Consider the following 20,948-nt stretch of genomic DNA (forward strand, 5'->3'; position numbering starts at 1 on the left):
GAGCTATGCTGCTTCAATAAGCTTTGGTCGCGTAACGAGCGAAACAACTCGTCTACAAATAACCAATGCATATAGTACCGTGCAGCTGGGATTGAAAGCATAAGTCAAATTTTCACCGGCCTGGTAGGTTCACCGCACCAGGGAATCCCCCAGCCATCATCTGGCTGGCGTTAATTGAACCGGTAAACATCAGCGAGTTGATCCGCAGCGAGTACTTGGTATCAGAAAACACAATGGCTCTGCTCGAGAGCGGAACCGTGTAAGCCAGCTAGGTCATAACGCAATCGGACAGTCAGCCTTGAAGACCGCTGAGTAAATAGCGAGCAATTCACGTCACGTGGAGAGTAGAAGAGTGGGCGAGCACCGAGGTACGCGTATCAAATCCAATCAAAGAACTAAAGCCTTCGCACTTGCATTCATCCTCTCGGTAATAACTCGCATTGTCTGCTCCGGCGCCGAGCAGAAACACAGCCTGTTCCAAAATTTCGACTCCTCTTGGCTTGTGTTGGTCTCTACCACATTACTTAGGTACTTCTGCTGATCACGCCTCGATGTTCGGCTGCCGGAAAACGCGGCATCATGCTCCGACTTTTGCCCAAAGTTTACTAATACGAGGTTAACGGCCCTACTGAGACTGAACACGACCGAGTGTCAGGGGCCAATGCGATGAACACGGGAGTTTATCGAGGAGTCTTTTACTCGGACACCCACTTAGCTCTGATCTGAGCACCGCGGCTCGGCCCACGCACATTGGGAGTCGGTCACTCTTTGAGGACGCGGGCAGGATTTCAACCTTGACTCCACGTCGCCAACCTCAGGCGACGCAATTCGGAGCAGTCGTTACCATGGGGTCCAGTGGTCCTGGAAACGTCCTTAAGTTTTGCTTGTCCATCAAAAGTCCTGGAAACTATCTTTGAATTTTCCTTGTGTCGTGGAAACATTCTACTTTTGATGTCCTTGAATAATTTGAAAACAGCCTGGAAATGTCCTTGAATTTGTCACGGATTTTTTAATGGACCCCATGGGCATGCGCTGGCGTCGGGTTAGAATTTTTAACGTAACAGAATCACATTCGCATTTACAGTTCATATTTTTTCACGCTCAGGGTCCAGTAATGGGTGACTAATAGTCCGCTTTGCCAGTCTTTTTGTCCCTTTTAAGATACCAGCGTTACAACATATCCTCGCACAGCCTCCAATACTAACCCGTGGTTATACTCTCTTTCACCTAGCCCATTAGCTCGAAGCGCATTGCGGACCAATAGCTTTCTCAGGCAATTCGTCATCGGTGCGGACTCTGTTTTTCGATTCGAAATCTACTCCTTTCATTCTCGAATCAATCGTCCTGCTCTGATATTTCGCGAATTATCATTGCTCATACGTCCCTCCACAATAGCTCCTGAAATCCATGCATCAATCAATAACCGTGCACTTTATTTCAGCAGAACACTCGGTGAACATTTATTCTTCGACTAGGTGCTACACACCACGTTTTGTGATAAAGGTATGCCGATAGCGTCTCCCCGGAGGTCCGGAGGAGTCCGACACGAGTCCCTAGTAAAGGGAGGCTTCCTCTTCTTCTTCTTCTTCTCCACCGGTTCACTATCTCTTGATGGCAATTAGGTGAACGGCGCTACCGCCCACATTGCATCCCAGACAATTAATGGATAGGGAGAAATCTGATTCACGCGACAAGGATTATTCCTATGGGTTTATACGGGAAGTAATTGCAGCCCCAAGGAGAAGCCTCGAGTAGTTTCTTATAAAATTTCGATCTTACCCGATCAGCACTGGGAATTTCGTGGTTCAGCTGCAGCGAGACGAGGCGACGAGACCCGTAGGGTCAAGGAACGTGAACCTTTAAAACCGTCATTCATTTTTCCAAGTCTGATTCGTGCGGTTGATCAATGGCCGAGCACGGGGTTAGTGTGTTCCTGATCCGTTGCAGAGGACGGTTACGCACAATGTCGAGCACAATCGGCGCGAAGATGATCCCAGGATCAGTACAAGGCCTCCTTGACGTTAGGCGGGACAGTTCTTGCCGTGGCATTCTTACGAAGCCTGACGAATCCGAGGAGCGAGAAACGGAGTCGAAGGCTCGATAAGAAAATAAATAGAAACCTACGGGGGCAGAGAGGAAAAACCTGGACGAACATCTCTCGCCCCGTGAGACTCGACTGGGCAACGCGCTATTATATACCTTGCCTACACGTGTAGGTATTAAGGCACATACCTATATTATGTAGTATAAATAAATACATACGGGTCATTTGGTTCAGCGAGTGACCCATTGTAACGCCGGACAATGCTGCCCTGCTCCTCAATGCCCCGGCTATACTTGGCGAGGTGTTATGTTATGGTTCCCTCTTATATTCAGTCCCAACCAAAGAGAAGCCTGCACCGCATTCAGCGCCTTTCGCGTTGCTATAGGTTAGTGCCACGAGCCTTCAGAGCCCGAGAAAGACACTGAAATCGGCACAACCCCAAAAAGCGACCTCCTTACTAAAAAAGGAAAAGAATAATAGAGACAAAAAACTTGGCCGGTTTTATCTCCACCGCGACGTCGTCCGTTCGCTCCTCGATTCTCTATATAGATTAACAAACGTGAGCAAAACTGTGCTATTAACATCAGATGAACTATTTCGACATTGCTGGTAGTTATCCATTTTGGAACGCGACTCAAAGTTTTCCGGAAAAGACAGGTATATTTTTCACTCTTGACTTCTCTGTATTCAAAGAAAAGGGAAAGCTGTTATAATATTGTTACAAAGCGGAAAATTAAGAAAGGAAAAGGATTTAATTTGTGACGAAGCTCTCCTTTTAAAGCCTCGAGATAGACTTTTTTTACAATAATGTTGGTTGACGCAGCAACCTTATTCTTTTGAAAGACATAAGAGGTTTATAAACGTCTTTTATCTATGATGACTACTAGATCATTCACTAGGGGCAAAACGGGTGATTTCACCCTTTGTAACAATATGATCAGTCGGAGAATGGAGGTTAGAGTTTTGACTAGATATCGATGTTTTGAAGTCTGCAGAATCACCTCCGATCATTTTGAGTGTGTGGTCAATATTTTCTCCGACGGTATCTCGATAAAGAATAAACGGATTTTCATCATTTCGGTCTCAATCGAAGCGCTTCTTTTTCAATCGTAATCGCAATGACTTCGAACAAAACTGGCTTCGCCGTTCCCTTCTCATGTGCAGAAACGTACATTTATCGTTCTAAAATAGTTCGAAAACGGATCCAACGATTTAGTTGAAATTTGGTGGTATTGTGTCGACATCGTTTACCTTGAAACTAGTCAAAATTTGATCAAAAATGGTCAAGCCATCTCTGAATGTCTGCGCGAAAATTTCGATTTTCCCAAATGCGTGAAAGAGTAGAAATTCTTTGTAACTCAACTCCTTTTAGGCCAGTAAATTTTTCCTCCTCGTGTTACTCAAACGATGTTTCTGGTGTTTGTCGGCTATGAAGAGAAAACGAGGGAGAAACGAATAGAAGCCGAAGCCACCGAGGAGGTTGCACGAAGGCTTATGAAAATAAGTTGGTCGAAGTGAGCCTCCTCCGATTTGCCTAGAAATGGCTGCGGTCTGGTTCAAATATGCTTGGTGGGGGTACGACGTGATTTACACAGGTAATACCAGCGTGTTTAATGTTAATGCTACAAGCTGTTGAGCATTCCCTGAATATTCTTAATATCGGTAGATATTTTTTCGTCGCTGTCGTTGTGCAGTGCGGTGTGTTTCTCAAAAGATTCTTTTAATAATATTCTTAATACATCCTTAATATTCGGCGACGATGGGAGAAGCGTGTCCTTGCCTGACGCTCATAGCCGCGGCTTTAGACTCGCGCGCAGATTATAAGAGCTGTTATTATCGACGCTTTATGATTATTCAAATGCGCCCGCCTGCCTGCCTGCTTGCCTGAATGCCTGACTCCCGGTCCGCTCAGCTGCTCTTGGGGATATTTAAATTTATAATTGGAGACTACGTTGGCGAGGTGATATTTTCAGATTTTCAAATTATTACATGCCACCCATTGTCCGTATGTCGCGCATTACCGTCCAGGTGTAGGTCGTTTCTCAATATATTCTACCGTAGCACAACCCTATAGCTTTACTCTGCCAGCTTAGCTTACGACGCAGGTAGAAACGAATAGCCTTTCGGTCCAAAATCCTTGGTCAGTGAACGCCTGTACCGGCTACTGAACAAGATAAATACCACCCGTGACACCAACCGACCCTTAAAACCGCGGGGAGACCACCTAATCGAATATGAGACCTACACGATTTCAGTGCAATCCTGATGGATAATAATAATCTGTAAACTGCGAACCGAGTCGAATTTCCTTTGGTCATTATTTCTTTATTTTTCACATTAAATTCTATTCGTTTATGATACTGAAGGAGTGAAATGAAATGAAACGAAACTCAGCGTGACGGGAAAACTCAAGGGCGTGGAAATTGTCGACCGTGCTTAAATTCCCGAACTAGTCGAACCGTCCTTTCGTCCTGGGTTTCGTATGTACATACCTAAGGACCATATAACTCGGGGTAGGCGGGCCAGGTGAAAATGACCAAAAACGACGGGGTTCAGGTAAGAGTTTCACAAGTAAATATCGGGTTAACGGCACTTTAACCGTGAAGGGGGCGTCGTCCACGCCCGTCGACTCGGAATAAATTATGAAAATTCCGAATGTCAAAAGTGATCAAAGCGGCCGCTCACCTTCTCCGCGGCTCCTTCGTGTAGCCTCCATATAATAGGCACCTGACCAAAGGATGAGCAGATATCAGTATAAGGTAGTAAAACTATTATTATACCTATAAGTAACATCTTTATTGTGAAAGAGGCGCGCAAATATTGTGAAATAACAAAACGAATGAACGAATATCGGAGAAATTTTTCATATTAAAACTTTTCCTCCGAATCTAAGAAACGCGTTTAATGATGAAGCGTTTTAATTGCGTCCGTAAACGCGATATGGATGAAAAAAGAATGGTAACTTATATTGTACCAGCTGAATTTCACAGTAGAATCTACAGCAATTATTGTGAAATTAGATTACTGAGTTGTTAATTTTTTATCCAACAGCTGAAAAATACAGCCATTACACAGTTAATGTAAAATGCACAGTTCGTTTCTTATTTTTCACCCGATCCTCCAACTTTCGGACAGCTTTTTATACCGGTAAGAATTTTCATCTGACTGCAGTTTGGACATGTTATACTTTACAGTGTACACTAAGATATAAAAATCCTTTAATCACGTTTGTGAATTTTTATACGATTCGTGCGATCGGAAAAAAAATTATAAAATATTTTTTCAAAAATGGTTTTCAAGTTCGAAAAGATCAACCTTTTTTTCAGTGAAAAAAAAAGAAACTATAAATTGGATAATATTTTTGTTAAAGTTGATGAATCGACCCATTTCTCGTTAAATACAGTGGAGCAAACTGTTCGGATGGTGAGTTTCATCTCGCACCTCCCATTTATAAGCCTCGGAAAATTCCTAGCGGTTTGACCGGGTCTATTCTGCAGGCAGGGCATGTAGGCATTATCCACCTGCGCCGTCAGCCACGAGGACGCTTAAAGCTGGTGGTGATGGGGCTCGTTGTGGTGTTTAAGAAGCGACAACGCGGCGTATTAACGACGGTCAAGTAAGCCCCAGATAGCCATCTGTTATGCACTTTTGTGCGGACAGACTTTGGACGTATTTTTCATTAACGCGATGTAAAGCCGCGGCGCGTGAATAGCTCAGAGAGGGGGGAGGAGGAGGAGGAGGGAGGGAAGGGAAGGGAGTCGGTTTGCTAGCCGTCTTCTTGCCTTCAGCTCCGGCCGCATAGTCTCTCGACTCTCTAGGAGAGGCACTGAGCCTCCTTTTTCTCCTCCTCCTCCTCCTCCTCCATCTTCCTCTTCCTCTTCTCTTCGCTTCACTCGGAGGCTGCGGCACCAAGTGCAGTGGAATACCAGATTCCACCCGGTAAGAGCAGGCCGCTCCGCGGAACCGGTGATACTTACAAACTGGCCGCAAATTGCGTGGGAACGAGGTGAGGATTCCTGCCACGGAATCGCCTAGCCGTCGTCGTTCTCGGTCTAGGCTCTTCCCTGAAACCGGGCCGAAACCGTCGGAACTCCTTGAGAACCGGTCCTCGCCATACCGCCTGGGATTCCGGTACTCGAGTCACAGCTCATCCGCGGGTCATTGTTCCCGGCTAATTCCCCGTGAAAATAAAACTCCAGTTATGCCCAAAATCGCGGCGCTGCCTGTGCAGGCAATGACCGCTTCCGGTGGGGGCTGGCGATCGGTTTTTCGCTATCCCGTACCGATCGCCGCGGAATCGCAAGAGAGTGCAAAACTGCATAGTTGAAAAAAGTACGCGGATGATTTACGGACTGGCGCGTTGAGGAGGAAGAGGATGAGGAGGAGGCGGTGGCGGCAGCGACGAAGACGACGAGACGGGAGACGGACGTGGCGAGAAAAGGTATAAAAAGAACGTCGAGAAGAATGAGGAGGTGAGAGAGAAAGACGAGACGACAAACGACGGTAAATCTTGGCGGGATTGACACGTGTGAAATACACCAGCCAGCTCGGTTCAACTCAGCGGAGCCAAACGCAGTTGGTTCATGGTTTGCTATGACTGGCCAAGGCAAGCCTCGCTCTGTGCACGGTCAGCAACTCTTTTCGTGGCACGCGATTATTTACTCTAAGAGATGACGTACACGCGGTGACAAGCTGCACGAGAATTGCACGGCAGCACCGGTCTCGAAGTCGGTTTGGAATTTGTTTTTGGTAAAAGGATCCAGCGGCAAGAGAGTATTGAACAAAAGCCAGATGGATGACGCGAGACCACGAGACTAGCATCGAGGTTCCTGATAAAATATACAGTCGCCGCTATAGCGTTGATCTGTCGACTCTTTGCGCTAAGAATGAACCAGGAACTTGGAACCGGGAACCGTAGTTTGGTTCATTTTTATTCAAAATTGCAGACGCACAGCATCCAAGACGTCGGTTTTTCAAAGAGCCTCTACACCTCGAGTCACTGCGAGCTCGTCCATGCTCGTAAATCTTACATTGTGTAAGTCTTGTGTTGGCTGCCTCGTCAATCTGTTCAGCTGGTTCGCCGAGAAAGACGAACGTCTGGCGTAAAAAATAGAAGAAAATATGCATCGTCCCGCGCATGCGGTAAAAAGATGAGCTGAAGAAAAGACGGGGGTCGTTTGAGTTTCGCGCGCAAACGAGCCACCATTCAAAATTAGCGACTCCAACCATACGGTCGATTTATTACGCTCCGAGATAGACCGATGTCTCTCTGTCTCTCTCTCTCTCTCTCTCTCTCTCCCTCTCTCTTTCTTTTTCTCGCTCTCGGCCTTGCATGACGATCTGCATACCGCTGACTGGCGCATATAAACATCCATAAACACAAACACCAACTCGATTCTCACGCTCCCCGATGACCCTGATGCCAACTGCAAGGATCTAGACCTACTATCAGCTCACCTATTCGCTCTCAAAGACAACGTAGGTGGCTGATCACGTGCTATCCGTAGATACACGCCTTGTTTTCCCATAGGTAACTACTCTTGTCGAGTCTTGGCCGAGATTCAAATGACACAAGAGCAAAAAAGCCTATGAAAAATCAGTCGATACATTCTTTCTCAGAATAATCCGACCTCATGCATCTTTCTGTACAATTCTGTGAATCTGAAACCACTGAATCCACATTTCGGCACACTGTATGAGCTTCTTTGTTTCTGCTGGCTATAATTTGGTGTCACTCTACCACTATCTGATCATAGTTTGACATGGTCTGATGTCAATTCAGCACTGTTGGATGACAAGTTAACACTATGTAATGACAATTTAATTCCGTCTGATATCGATTTAACACTGTTTAATATCCATTAAACAGTATGTGAGGTTAAATTTTTAACTAAGTTACAAAAAATATATCATTATAGTCCACACCGGTCTGATTTTTACACCACATTTTTTACAGTGTACAGACTGTGAAATTTTGTGTATGTGTAGACAATCTTTGAATAAAGTCAGTCGCGCATCTGGCAACGTGATCTTTGATCTATATTGGGAGTCTGACATTCCTCGAATTCTTCATAATGGTGGGATAAGGTACATAACCCGGTAACTTGGTGGCAGGTATACGATATTAGGAAAGATTGACCGACAATGAGATGGATGGAGATGAGAGATAGGAGAGTGAAGAGAAAATAGGAAGCAGGAGTTTGGCTGTTCGTTTACTCCGTACAACTGAGGGCACAATCTCGACGGTAGAAACTCTAGACGAGGACATCCACCAGTGCCAGTTCGTGGCTCGGGCCCAATTAATACGCGTCCATTGAAACCGGACGGACGGACGGTAGTACGACCAGAGAAAAGAAACAGGAAAGGAGGAGGAAGACGTCGGAATGAGAAGAAGAGAGGTGAAGAGTCCGATGAAAAGGGTAGCCCTGGTACAGAGCCGTGAGACGAGCAGACGCTGAGACGACGTTCGCCGGGCAGTAGCCACGACAATAAGCAGGTAAACATTTTATTAATTGCGGAGATTCGTCAGTGTCTCCACGCCGGACCGACTCCACATTGTGTGTTGCTCCCGCCACTAAAACTACCAGATCAACTCACCTGGTGTAGTTCAACACGGTCCGCAGGGTCCCCAGGTATACCCTACATACCTACCTCCACCAGTTACACAAACATCGTATCCCCTGGATTTTCCCCCTCTGGGATAGTTGGCCAGTTAGTTGGTGCCCACACTTCTTCGGTCCCATATAATACACGCTGATGCAGCTCATCATCAGACGAACGACTAGTTTTGAGGATGATCACACGACACGAGTAAATCCCGCCCACGGCGTTTAGCTACGCCATTCATCCGTTTTTTGCATTCATCATTACCACTTCTCCCGATGATATTTCTCTTTCTCTGAGTATCGTCTTTATTTTTTACGTCCACGCTCCTCGTTTTCTCATCCTTGCTTCTTCTGGTAACCAAACAGTTTTCGAGATGCTCGTCTCGGCCGAATTTGATCACGGACCGTGCGTGGCCTTGTTAACGAAACGTTCCTCTGCATGGGACCGCGAACCGGGGCCTGCAGTCCATAATCCAACATCGATCACCTGGTCTCTCCTTCGGCGTGATCTTGTGTGCGTGTTCACACGCACGTGTATTAACGGCGTCTGCGCCGTGGAGGAGTGACGTTTACCGGACAGAACGAGCCGGGCACATTGCGCGTCTTCCATAGGAACTAATGTGTTTATGATGTACGGCTGACAGTGCATCAAACCGAGGTTGGATCATCGGGCTGTCGCTGGCTGCCAGCTAATGGCGAAGATACGAGGAGATAAAGTCTTCTTTCCTTTACTTTTTACCCTACACAACTTTTGGTACTGATCGTTCGTCTATCCATACACGGTTTAAACCCGGGAGATATACATTGACGATTCAGGTGGTACGTTGATAGATTGGTGAGGAAGAGAAATAACTCGCACCGGTCTGCAAGCAGCGAGCATCTCCTTAATTGCGCGAGATTTATGCCGAGAACGCACGTTATTAAGCCCTTCGATTCAAAAAATCTTCACGGACAAGTCATCAGCCGTTTTTGCCTTTACTTTTCCGTCTTGAATTAGGATCCGTCATGAGTAAATGTGTTTCTACAGACCGATATTCTCCAGCGTGCACTTTGCACAGAGAGTTGCCCAGTTTTTTTTTTTTTTTAACCGGTTTCCGTGTCGCATGACTACGTAAAACAAGGTGGAACAAATTTTCACGGGACCGCAAATCGTAAATAAAAATTTACACCGTGAAGGGACTTGACTCCCAGTATACGCAGTTTTACCTTCTCATTAAACCCCCGCCGGCACGGCGTTACAATTTCGTGAGAGAGTTAAAATAAAAGAAAGATTAAAAAGCTGGTAAGAAGAAGAAGAAACCTCTCATTAATGAACAATTTTGCTAATTGTCCGACACTTGGGTGCACATGACATTTCGATACGGACTTTCAAAACTGGGAATGAAATTAACGAGAATTAAAGAGAGTCGCTACGTCCCTGTAACGGCGAGGCGGAAAGTAACAACGAGAACTTTCCGGAGTCATTAATTCAAAAGCCATTAAAGAGAACAGTAACTATTTCAATTGGCAAACCAAATTAAAAAAGAATAGAATAATAATTTCACCGTGTAACTGGACGATGCAAAAAGTGCGATTGTAATCATTGGTGATCAAGTCTTAAGGGGATGCCCTGGTCGGTTTCGACGTTGCCGTACATTTCTCCAAAGGGCAGCACCCCGTTAAAACTACTTTTGTGAATTTCGTAAAGATACTGTGAAAATGTCGAGTTTCGGTTATATGCGGTTGCTAGTCGGACCAAAACTCATTCCCCCAGCACACAACTACATACCGACCCTAAAAACACGTGCTCAGGCATGTCTTTTGATATGCTAGGCGGTGAACGGTGAAAGGGACAGGTGCATCCGCGAGAGCTTCTGTCTTCGATGTGATGTGTATGCTACCATGTATCAAGTATAGATGTGGATTCGCTTCGTGAGTCGCAGTTTTTCTTTTTTCGCCTTCTCCCTTCCGCCTTGTTTTCTTTAGGGAAAAAGAAAAATTGTCGATCATATATTTGCCAGATCTTTGAAAACAGCTTTTGAAGTGCGAGACGTTCCGACCCGCATGCAGTTCGTATTTCGTATGTATACATTGCGTACGGTGTTCCCGCGGCGTTTTTTCTTTCTCCTCTTCCTTTTTCATTCTTGTTTATATCTTTCCTCTTCTCAGTGCCGCGAGTAACGTAGACGACGAGAGAGCAGCCGTGTGTGTGAAGGAAATTAGTGGTGGTAGCTGCACTATTCGAAAGCCGCGATCAAGCGGACAAAAGGGTCGTATGCTACAAACTTTATAAACCGAGATAATTAACGCCCGGCTGTATAACACACGTACCTACACGCGTTCTTGTCCGGTTTAATTAATATTCTTCGAACTGGCTTATCCACCAATGTCGTAACGCGCTACCAACCATCTCGCACAACGAACGATCAACCCCCCACCATCGGTCCAACAAAGAAACCGATATTTTTCCAGTCCCACATCATGCGCTGCAAGATAACAAAGAGCAACTGATGTACTGAATAGGAAATTATCCTAACGCCAGATGAAATAAGCGAAAGAAGAAACAAAAAATGAGTTATTTCGAAGAGGATTAAAGACAGGCGTTTTTGGGAAGATTGACAGATTTGAGAATAATTCTGCACTTTTATTTAAGCAGTTACGTTCGATAGTCTGTTAAGAGATCGGAAAATCTCAAGCCTCTGACTCGTTTGGATCAAGAGGACACACTATAAGCTTCTGAAACGCGTCTGCATTGCAGAAACGGCGTTGCAGACAGTCTGGTCCTTGAATAAAACGTCGTCTTTGAAGGTGGACGTTCAATGGTTCCACGAAGTGGCTTTCACAGAATGATTAATACTGAAGAGAGGAAAAAAAGGAGTGTAACAAAACGTGGCAACCGATTGTCTCGTGGGTTTTTCACCGCCGAGTTTGAATACTGACCTGGGTAGAAGAAGATGAGCATTTAAGTTTTCTGCCGCGGTAAAGATGCCGCGAATCTTGCACAGTCGAGGAATACTACTTCGTGAAGGAGGAACCGTCGAGGTGGTGGAATAATTCAATCATCGCCTCGCTGTAATTGGTCGAAGCAGCAAGGCGAGAAGTCGGCGTGGCGCGTTTCGAGGATCAGAAGACATCGGTGGCGTCGGATTAAGGCAAGGGAACTTTTGTCGGTGCGGACGGGAGTCAAGGCTCGAAGACGTTGTTGAGGAAGAAGATGGCGAGCTAACGAAGCGATCCGCTGGCTGCTGATCCCCGGCCGAAAGAGGGAACCCGGTGAATAACCGGGACGAGGAGACAAGCGAGGATCAAGAAGCCAGGATCAAGGGAGCTGGTACATCAAAGGAGGCGACCTGCACATCCGCTGACAGTCGTCAACCGTACGCGGTGCACGGGACCCGCGATTAGTGGTCAGTGAATCCGGAGAAGGTGCGGGTACCTTAATAAAATGAACTTGTCACTGCGGCACAGCGAGTGATCCTCCTTTTTCCTTATTTTCCTTTTATCCAACCGCGACGATGATCCGATACTTGTGGAACTGAATCCCCGCGCCGAATATTCGCGAATATTTTATGCCTCGTTAAATTAGCGCCAATCATCATTACACGCGTCCGGCCGAGAGGAGAAACGAAGGAAATGACCTCCTCGGAACGGATCGCCCGGGAGCCGGCGAAGGGACAAAGAGGACGCGGGATGGGATGATGACTGCTGCCGCTGCGGCTGCCCGCTAAAGGGCAGCGCGTCGTGAACTCACCACCGAGGGCCGACGACCATGGACAGCAAAAACCCTTCTCGCGAAACGACGCCTCGAGGGTATTCATCTAGCTCCCTGGTGCTGCATGCAGCCTCCGAATTCGTCGTCCCAATCAGATAAACCAACGCCGAGCGGCTACCGAGTTCACTTTCCACAAGCAAATCGCGCCATTTCACTACCGGTGCTTTATTACACCATTTGTACTCCCTCGTTTTACGTCATGGAAAAATTTTCCACCTACCGGAACTCGGCTCGCTAACTCGAGGGAATTGCAAAGGCGGATAAAACGAAGCGACTACGCGATTAACTGAGAAATGAATTCCCACAGTTCTTGCTTGACGTTTTTTTCTTCTTTATCAACGCTTTTTCGTGATACCGTGACGACGGTTATTCTCTGCACCGTTAATAAATGAGGTCACACGAATTCGAAGTTCGTTACGGTTTCGGAAATTTATTATAGAGCTGACAATTTCCCCGTTAAAACTTGATACATATTATGTATTATCTGAAAATTGAATCGGGACTGTATTAAATTCCGTTACCATTATTCTTCCTTCCTACCTCGAGTCGCGCGGCTCTCTGCTGTATTCTAAGATTGTACAAGGTAAAATATGGAAAGAAAGAAACGAATCGAGGCGAGGAGAGGAGAGTGAATGCGGAGGATTTAAATTCGAGCCACTTAATTATGGCCGATAAATAGATAACGCCGGATGCGATAGATGCCCGGTTAGATAGAGAGAGGAACGAGCAGGGCGAGAGTATCGAGTTACTCTCCGAGTTATCATTGATTCAATTAGAACCCCCGCGCCGAACTCGGGACTCGGAACTGTGAGATTTCTCCGCATTGCTACTCCGGCGACTGAATGGACGAATCGTGGGCAAGTTCTAGTGTGAATCTAGTATGTCCGTTCGTCTGAAGCAGAGACTCTTTCTCGACAACGAGTTATTTATCTAAGCCAAGTTTTCCTCGTGTAAAGAGGAAGAAGAAGAAGAAGAAGAAGAAGAAGAAGAAGAAGAAGAAGAAGAAGAAGAAGAACCGGGTCAACCGCAGCACCCACAACGAGTGCAAGAAGAGCCTCCAAATAGTAAAAAGAAAACAGCGAATGGTGCAGCAGCCGCGGCGGTATTTTGTCGATTTGAAAGAGGATAAAATAGAGTAAGAAAATTTTGAAACAAGAGAAAAGCGGAGAACTCACACGGGTGTGTATAAAATGCATGCGTATGCATACACGTCAATGAAAATAGAAACTGGAAGAGAGGTTTTTTATTTTCCATCGACGAGAGCGGAAGAGCCAGACGTCACTGAGAATTTCTCCGCGACGCTGTGTGCCAAGATAATAAAGAACGAGGAATCAGGACCAGTCTTAACTTGTGTGTGTCGCGTCCTGTACATACAGTATTGTATGCACATACCTGTTCGGTATATACCGGGAACAGGGAATACACGCGCGGGCGAGGCATCAGGTTTGTTGTAAATATACAGGAACGTGTGCCGCGTGTGTGTCGCAGGAGCGGGAGAAAAAGGAAAAGAGTAACGAAAGGGAGGACTCGGTGTGTTTCGGTGAACTCGGCTCAGAGGGGGTCTGACATTCACTGACATGGCACCGGACATTTCATTTAACCGAGACAACCGAACCTTCGGTCAGTGTGATTCCGTCCCGAGGAACCGCGCACCTCGCCTTACTGCACAGCCAGCTTGCTCTTTATACTGAGACCAGGGAGAAGTCGTTCGATTCTAGCGGCAGATTTCTCAACATTTTATATACGAGCGACCAGTGACCGACCCTTATAAGGACCTCGCGCACCTCTCTGTTCACTCGACTTTTGGACCCACCAACTATCCCCCTCCCTGCCCGGTAACACCCGACACCTCAAAATATCAATGGTGCCCATCTTCCGGCGCACCAATTTACCACGGCCATCGATAACACCATTTCAGGTTTGCCTTCAGTCAGATTCCGAAATCAGAATTTAACATCCCGAAGGAATGAGTGTCGTTGCGAACATTTTACATTCTAATCTGATCCATAAGATCTCCAAACGGGAACATCGTTAAAGTCCATTTTGAAGTAGTACATCATCGATGCTTTCACGTAACAGTAACATGAAAAAAACCTGTGATGAGGCCCGTGCAGACATATTCCGGCGGAAAATATTAACAATAACATGCTTGGCTCGGCAATAATTTGTCCCGTACGTCAAGAATTTTTTCGGCGTAACCAGAACGAGGAATGAGAGTTACAAACCATTTCTTCCCATTGAAGGGGAAGAGGAAAGAAGTTTGAAGGAGCAATTCCGGCGGGTAAGAACTCCTTGCCAATTATATTTTTGAGGTACTTGACGCCGTCGGGGACGATAGATCAGTCAAAAGTATAAGGTGCGGGAAGAAGAAGTTTGAGAAGCTGGTAGGTATATGGAAGCGGAGGTTGAGCCGAAGGTTCTGCGTGGATGGGATTTTGGGGTCGGGTGCGAGCATGGAAGGCACATAAAATTAAGCCGCAAATAAAATAAGCCGGCTGCTTCGCGCTGGCCGTGAATCACGACGCCCAAACTAGCGACTTTTACCGTCAGGCATAACGTTTGTCATATTAGAATGAGATTCCATCTGGACACGGCCGTCCAGGCCCGGATCTCTTCTCGCTTACGCGCTCTGCCTGCCTGTCCGGCTGTCTAAAACCCGTAAATCTTGCCACGATTGGTGCATTAACAACACCGGATCGTAAACCAAAGTTCAAGTAAACGACCCTCGAAAGTTCAAGCCGGCAATACTCGATACCTCGTACAGTGAAGAGCAGCCGAGAAATTCCTCCGTCCACGCCGTCCCATGATGCTTCTTTTTTCTCGTTCTTTTGTATTGCTCACGGATGAACTCAATTGGAGACATTTGAGTGACGAGAACCGGCGTTGTTCGAACTCAGGAAGCCAGTCAATTCTCCATTACCCTGGAATCTTCACCGAGCTGAATGACACCAAGTGCTTGTTAAAACATCCGCAAAGGTGTGCTCAAAAATTGCGTAGGGTACAATAAGTAACTGATGGACTTGCCGTTCAACAGTATGATGATTATTCTTGTTCTCTAACACCATTCTCACTACATCCATAAAACAATGTTCTATTACACTTTAAGTCCATGTGTTACCATGTACGATGTGTGAACTTTCAGTATACCCCTTTCTCAGTGATGCGTTTGGACACTGTTTCTCCCTGGAGAGATTCACGTATATATATCTACGAATATTCCTGCATTTGTGAGGGTCTTGGAGTCTTGACGCACAACACGATCAGAGGTACCTGCCTGCGTCTTGAAATGCACAGAGAAGAAGTTGGCTCGTACTTCTCGGGGGTACGACGCGCTTCAAACATGCTTAGTTTATAACGGTGTACCTTAAAGCGAGAGCCCAGAGTCTCCGAGTCGATGACAATGTCGACCCAGCATTAAATCTCTCAAGTTTTCTCCATCTCTGTCTCTTGTTCTGTGTTCTTCATCTTTCTATCCCGCGTTTTATCATACACGTACGCCGTTGCCTCCCCCTCGCTCTTTGTGCCCTGTCTGCACACCGTTCATGCAACTCTTGGAGTCAAAGATGTCGGTCCGTCGGTATAACTCGTTTTCAACGTTACACGCACCACAGGCCATGAAACGCTGAAGGAGAGCGATAGAATTATGCTCATGCGCCGATAAACGAAGGCTGCTTCTGTCACATTTTTCCGTTATAGTTTCATTTCCACTCCAAGTTTAGAAGCCAGGTCGGTCACTCTGAGACAAATTAACCACGAAGAGCGAAAACTCGTGGGAGCTGTACGGATATGCAGAGAGAGAAAAAGAAAGAGATGAGAGACTACGGGACGTTGACAAGGAACTCTCGCCACTCGGCACTCCGCGGTGCTTTGCCTTGTTCCTCAAGGACGCTCGGCAGTCCTTGGCGCTTAAGATTCATCCTCCGGGGTCCAGGGTACTGGGAGATTCCACGAGCAGCAGTGACTGCGGTCCTTTCTTCCGTACGTGTTCCTCCGCCGCGAGAGAGAGTAATTTGATGTTGAAACGCAATTACCAGCCCGCGCTCTCGGCTGTCCATGAGGCACATCGGATAGACGGACCTACGGACGGACGAACGGACGGACAGACGAACGGACTGGCAGTCGGCCGGATGGACGGACGGACAGCCGGTATCAAGATATCCATCGGTAATCTCACCTTCCGATGAAAGCCGAAGGCCCCGAGGTCACATCTTGTGTCGTGAGATACACCCCCCACAAAGATCAAGGATAGGTAACCCTCATAGCGCTGCTCCTCTTCGGGGAAGAACTTCGACAGGCTCGACCAATAAATCTGTATCACGTTCTTCTCGGACGTTAAAAAATATCAACAAACAAACAACTTGCGCGTCGAGGCACTTTGTGTTTCGGTTCCAGCTTATACACAGGCTGCACAAACCTCCAGCGGCAGCAGAGGAGGACGAGGACGCTAAGGCTTGTAGCGATGTACACGAGTGGAGATAAAGTCTTGACGCCTTTACACGTGCCTAGCAAATCAATGAACCGTTTAATTGGCGTTTACAATTCTTTATACGGTCCCCAACCAGAATCGCGATATGGATCTGCAGCGGTGTTGTTGTCTCGCCGACACTTATCTCTCGCTCTCTCCTTCCTTCTCTCTTCGGGGTTCGATCCGGACTCACGCGCTTGCTCGCTTGTATTCTGGTGAACCCGGTGGATGAAAAAGACTACGGTAAAAGACGAGCGAAACAAGAGATAAACGCAGTGCGAAAAGCACGAAAGATATAACGAAATCCACCTTGACCTGCTCATCGCTGGTAGTTGAAGAGCAGCCGTTCGACTATCACCGCTCAGCTGGGAAACAATTATCAGCCATCAACCTTTTTGGCTGTAGTCGGAGACCGCGAACCCTATAATACGAAAAGCTGGCCGATGGTGAGCAAAAGGAAGCAGCCAGTCGAGGATTCGATTTACCAAAGAGCCAATAACTCAAGAGCCTTATTGGTTCTTTCACGATGAAGAAAGAGGATGCAAGGACCGAGGTGCGAGCCGCGTCTTATCCCGTGGCAATACCAGTGGAAGACCGGCCATAATGATTTATAGAACCTCTGCGCCTCCGCTCGGTCTTGGACGTCCATCCGGCCGTCTGTCCGCCACGCCTCCGATTCTCTTCTTCGGCTCATCCTGATACCCCGGTCTTGACCTTGAGATGCCTCGTTGCTCCGCAAACCAAGATTTTCTGATGGTTGATCTGTTTCTATCTTGAAAAACAGAAATGATCGTGGGATACGGAAGTCCGAAGAGAGCTGTTCCACAAATTTCGTAAGGTGGACGTGTTTTCTCCACATTTGCGGAAAGTCGAGGCTCCGATCGGTACTCATTATGGCTTCGACACTGACGTAACTCTACCTTCGTTATCTGATCGGGCTCTAATTGGATTCTCTTTAAAATGGATATTGAACTTTTGATAAGGCAAGCAGTTGACAGCCTTCTCAGGAATTTGTCGGGCTTCCCAACTTGTATACAATTCTGCAAATTTAAGGTGTGTAAAATATCCCGATTCACCTTGGGTAGATAACTACTGTCTGATCATCGCCGCGTAACGGACCCGATGGAAATTCATATCGTCGCCGCAGCTTGCAATCAGTGCAATGATAGTGTCGGCTGTAATATGCAGCTGTACGCACCGTCAGCTTCATCAATAACTCGAGGATATCACGTGGTGAGGAACTCGCTAGCAGAAATGATAGAATGCCAAGTCATATATGCAAATCAAAAGGAATGCTCTTAATTACTGGTACATCATGATTCAAGTATCATTCTTGTGTATAAGATATCAGAACCACCAGCGAAGATGGCGATGCAGAAATGAACGATCGAGTCCCGGCGATAGTAACTCACTGATCTGGATACCTATACGTATAATATTAGCCGCAGAATTCGTCGCTGTGTGATCCCGGTGTAATGGCTGATTATTTCCATTCCCTTTATTTTCTTTTGCTGGATTTACAATTAGCTGAGAAGTCCCTTCTCTCCGCTCATTTCTCACAGCTCTTCTCTTTCTCTGTACGTTATTGATAGTCGGTAGGCGAGTATAACAAGTCATTAGACCGAAGGTGTAAAGCGAGCGATGAATAATGCGTTACTTAGTTAGAAAACTGCCTTAGTCTGAGCCTCCCAGCTCCTCTTCCTCTCTCTCTCTCTCTCTCCCTCTCTCTCTCTCTCTCTCTCTCTCTTTATCTCCCTCTCTATCTTTCTTTGCCTCTCTCTGTCATACACGGTCAATCTTGCCTCTAGTCGAGGAACATCATCAGATCGAAAAATCTCACCTCTATCCCGAGTGCAGCGCAGCATAAGGATTGCGCGGGATTGACATTCATTTGAATACATACGCAAATTCCTGTACTTCGAAAAAGTAGCGTAACTTAAAAGTGGCCAAAAAAGCGATCTGCACCACAGTTCGAGCCGCGGAGGGTATCCATAAAAAAGGATGAGGTGAAGAAGTCAGGAGAGAGGTATAAGCGGTATAGAACGCGAAGAGCGAAGATCAAGAAGCGTAAAAAAAAAACAGAAGAAGAAAAAATTATGAGGGGCCGGGGGGAGAGGGCATGGAAAGAGTGATAAATGGACGTAAAAATTACTTGCCAAAGAGTGCGAATGGGTCGAGGAGACTTGATGAACGGACGGGTGAACCTTCGAACCATCGGGTTCCAATTTGAAAACTTGACGTTCAGCTCGTGCATGCGGTTGGATGAATAGACGTGGCTGGTGCCAACAAGATCGAGAGAGAGCGAGAAAGAGAGCGAGTGAGACATACTAATGAATGCAATTGTTCCCGATGAATCGAATTCTTAATGAATTATGTCATTAGATGGATCTTGCGGCGTGGGAGGATAACGGCGCATACCAACGTCGCGTCTCCTGAAAGGTCTCCTTTATCTCTTGAGTTGCCCATTTCAAATCCATCGCCTGCGTCCTCACACCTGCAGCGTCAATAAGTCAGTTCTTCTCCGACGCGGCTGGTGTCGCAACATCACCTGACAATGAATTGACTCACTCGCTAGCTGCTAACTGATTCGACCGTGGAAACAAAGCGTATCGTTGCTCGTTGGGCGATAACGGAGAATAATCATTGAAAAGTAATCACTGATGTGATTTGAAAAATCTGTTATATGTCGAGCGGTGAAACTTAGCAGACTCGGTGATCGACTACGCATGATCAGTGGAATCATAATGTGGCATCATTTTCGTCTGCAAGACAGTGGAGCCAATTTACTCGAAACGAGACACGAGATGTTAAATTCTACCGCGTGTAGTTGCGAAGTGAGATAATATCGTTCCAATGATCTGTTGCAGTCCCCACTGATCTGTCAGTTAAGAATAAAAATTTGACAAATCTCCCTGAATATCTGTATGATCCGTTTGAGATCAGAATAACCTAAAAAAAATCAGTATCACCTGAATAACGTACGTACGCTGTGTTTGACATTCAAGGTGGCCAACCTGCACATGGAAATACGACAAATTTTACGCATGCGCAGTCGAACGCACAATCTCCTTAGTTTCACCATTTTTCCTCGATATGTATGTACATAATTTGCTTCTGCACGACGGATCCGAGGCAACAAGCGTGTCGAAGACTCTTGAATTATACGCAGACGTGTGTGCGTACATCCTATCAACGGCACACTAATTATTACTTGTTAATTGCCACACGGTCGGCTCTCGTTTCTCGATCCGCTCTCGGAGAGTCTAATACAAGAAGATTAAAAATAAAAGGAAGGTAAAAAGGAAAAATTGGGAGCCGAATAACGTGCGTGCCTCGCAGAGTGAGTAAGTGAGTGCGTGTATGAGGGTGCGGGAGTCGGACTCACGGAGGCAGTTTATAATTAAAGAAACCGTACCCTGATAGTGGGCCAAGATATGGAAGACCCATCGCCCGCTCCATCCTTCTCGTTTATTTGTCCACCTGTTTGGTCTTCTTTATTTCGACATTTCTCGTCATATCATCTATAGGTAGCGCAAATAAAGTCTGTAATGTATACGTCACGTGACAGGGAAATGATGTTACAGACGAAACAGCTCCCTCAGCACGCTTTATGGTTATTCAACCGCTAGATGCATTCCTTGAAACGAAATTGCGAAAACGGAAGTCCTCGATGCCCGAGAACAGCGGCTGCGGCGATTCTTGGTTTCAGACCTGAAGAAGAGATAAGGAGTACAACAAGCAGTGTCTCGCCGGTGCTAGGATCGCCACCAACGAGCATCGGACTACAGCCGGACTCCGGGCAGCTTGCAATATTTATAAGCCACATTTCAATTTGATATTATTCCCCCCGTTCCATTTCGTTTCGTTCCATTCCGTTCCGTTCCGTTCCGTTCCGTTCTTCTCTCAAATGTTATTCCGCGGCACGGCGAACCTCTTCTTCTCAGCTCTCCTAAGCAGGAATGAAATCTGATATTGAAATCGAAATCGTGTTCCTCGGATTCAGCTTCGTCTATACACCATAAACGGCTACTTCGCCGTTCTCCGCGTCACACCTTTTAATGTCACCAAATGACTTTGTCTCTC

The 20,948-nt window shown here is 46.4% G+C and overlaps 1 protein-coding gene and 1 long non-coding RNA gene across 2 annotated transcripts in view; one reads left to right on the top strand and one right to left on the bottom strand.

The window, feature by feature from the left end:
- The window catches only part of LOC124304626 (ephrin-A5), a 440,201-nt gene that overhangs the window by 359,468 nt on the left and 59,785 nt on the right, over nt 1-20,948 (top strand). The gene's annotated exons all lie outside the window — the stretch shown is intronic.
- LOC124304628 (uncharacterized) lies at nt 2,799-13,672 on the bottom strand. Its single transcript, XR_006908236.1, has 3 exons — nt 13,659-13,672; nt 10,911-10,913; nt 2,799-2,939 (listed from the first exon to the last, which is right to left on the bottom strand). It is a non-coding gene; the product is annotated as an uncharacterized LOC124304628 (long non-coding RNA).

This window comes from Neodiprion virginianus, chromosome 5 (genome assembly GCF_021901495.1).
Source record: "Neodiprion virginianus isolate iyNeoVirg1 chromosome 5, iyNeoVirg1.1, whole genome shotgun sequence".
In the NCBI taxonomy this organism is placed as follows: Eukaryota; Metazoa; Arthropoda; class Insecta; order Hymenoptera; family Diprionidae; genus Neodiprion; species Neodiprion virginianus.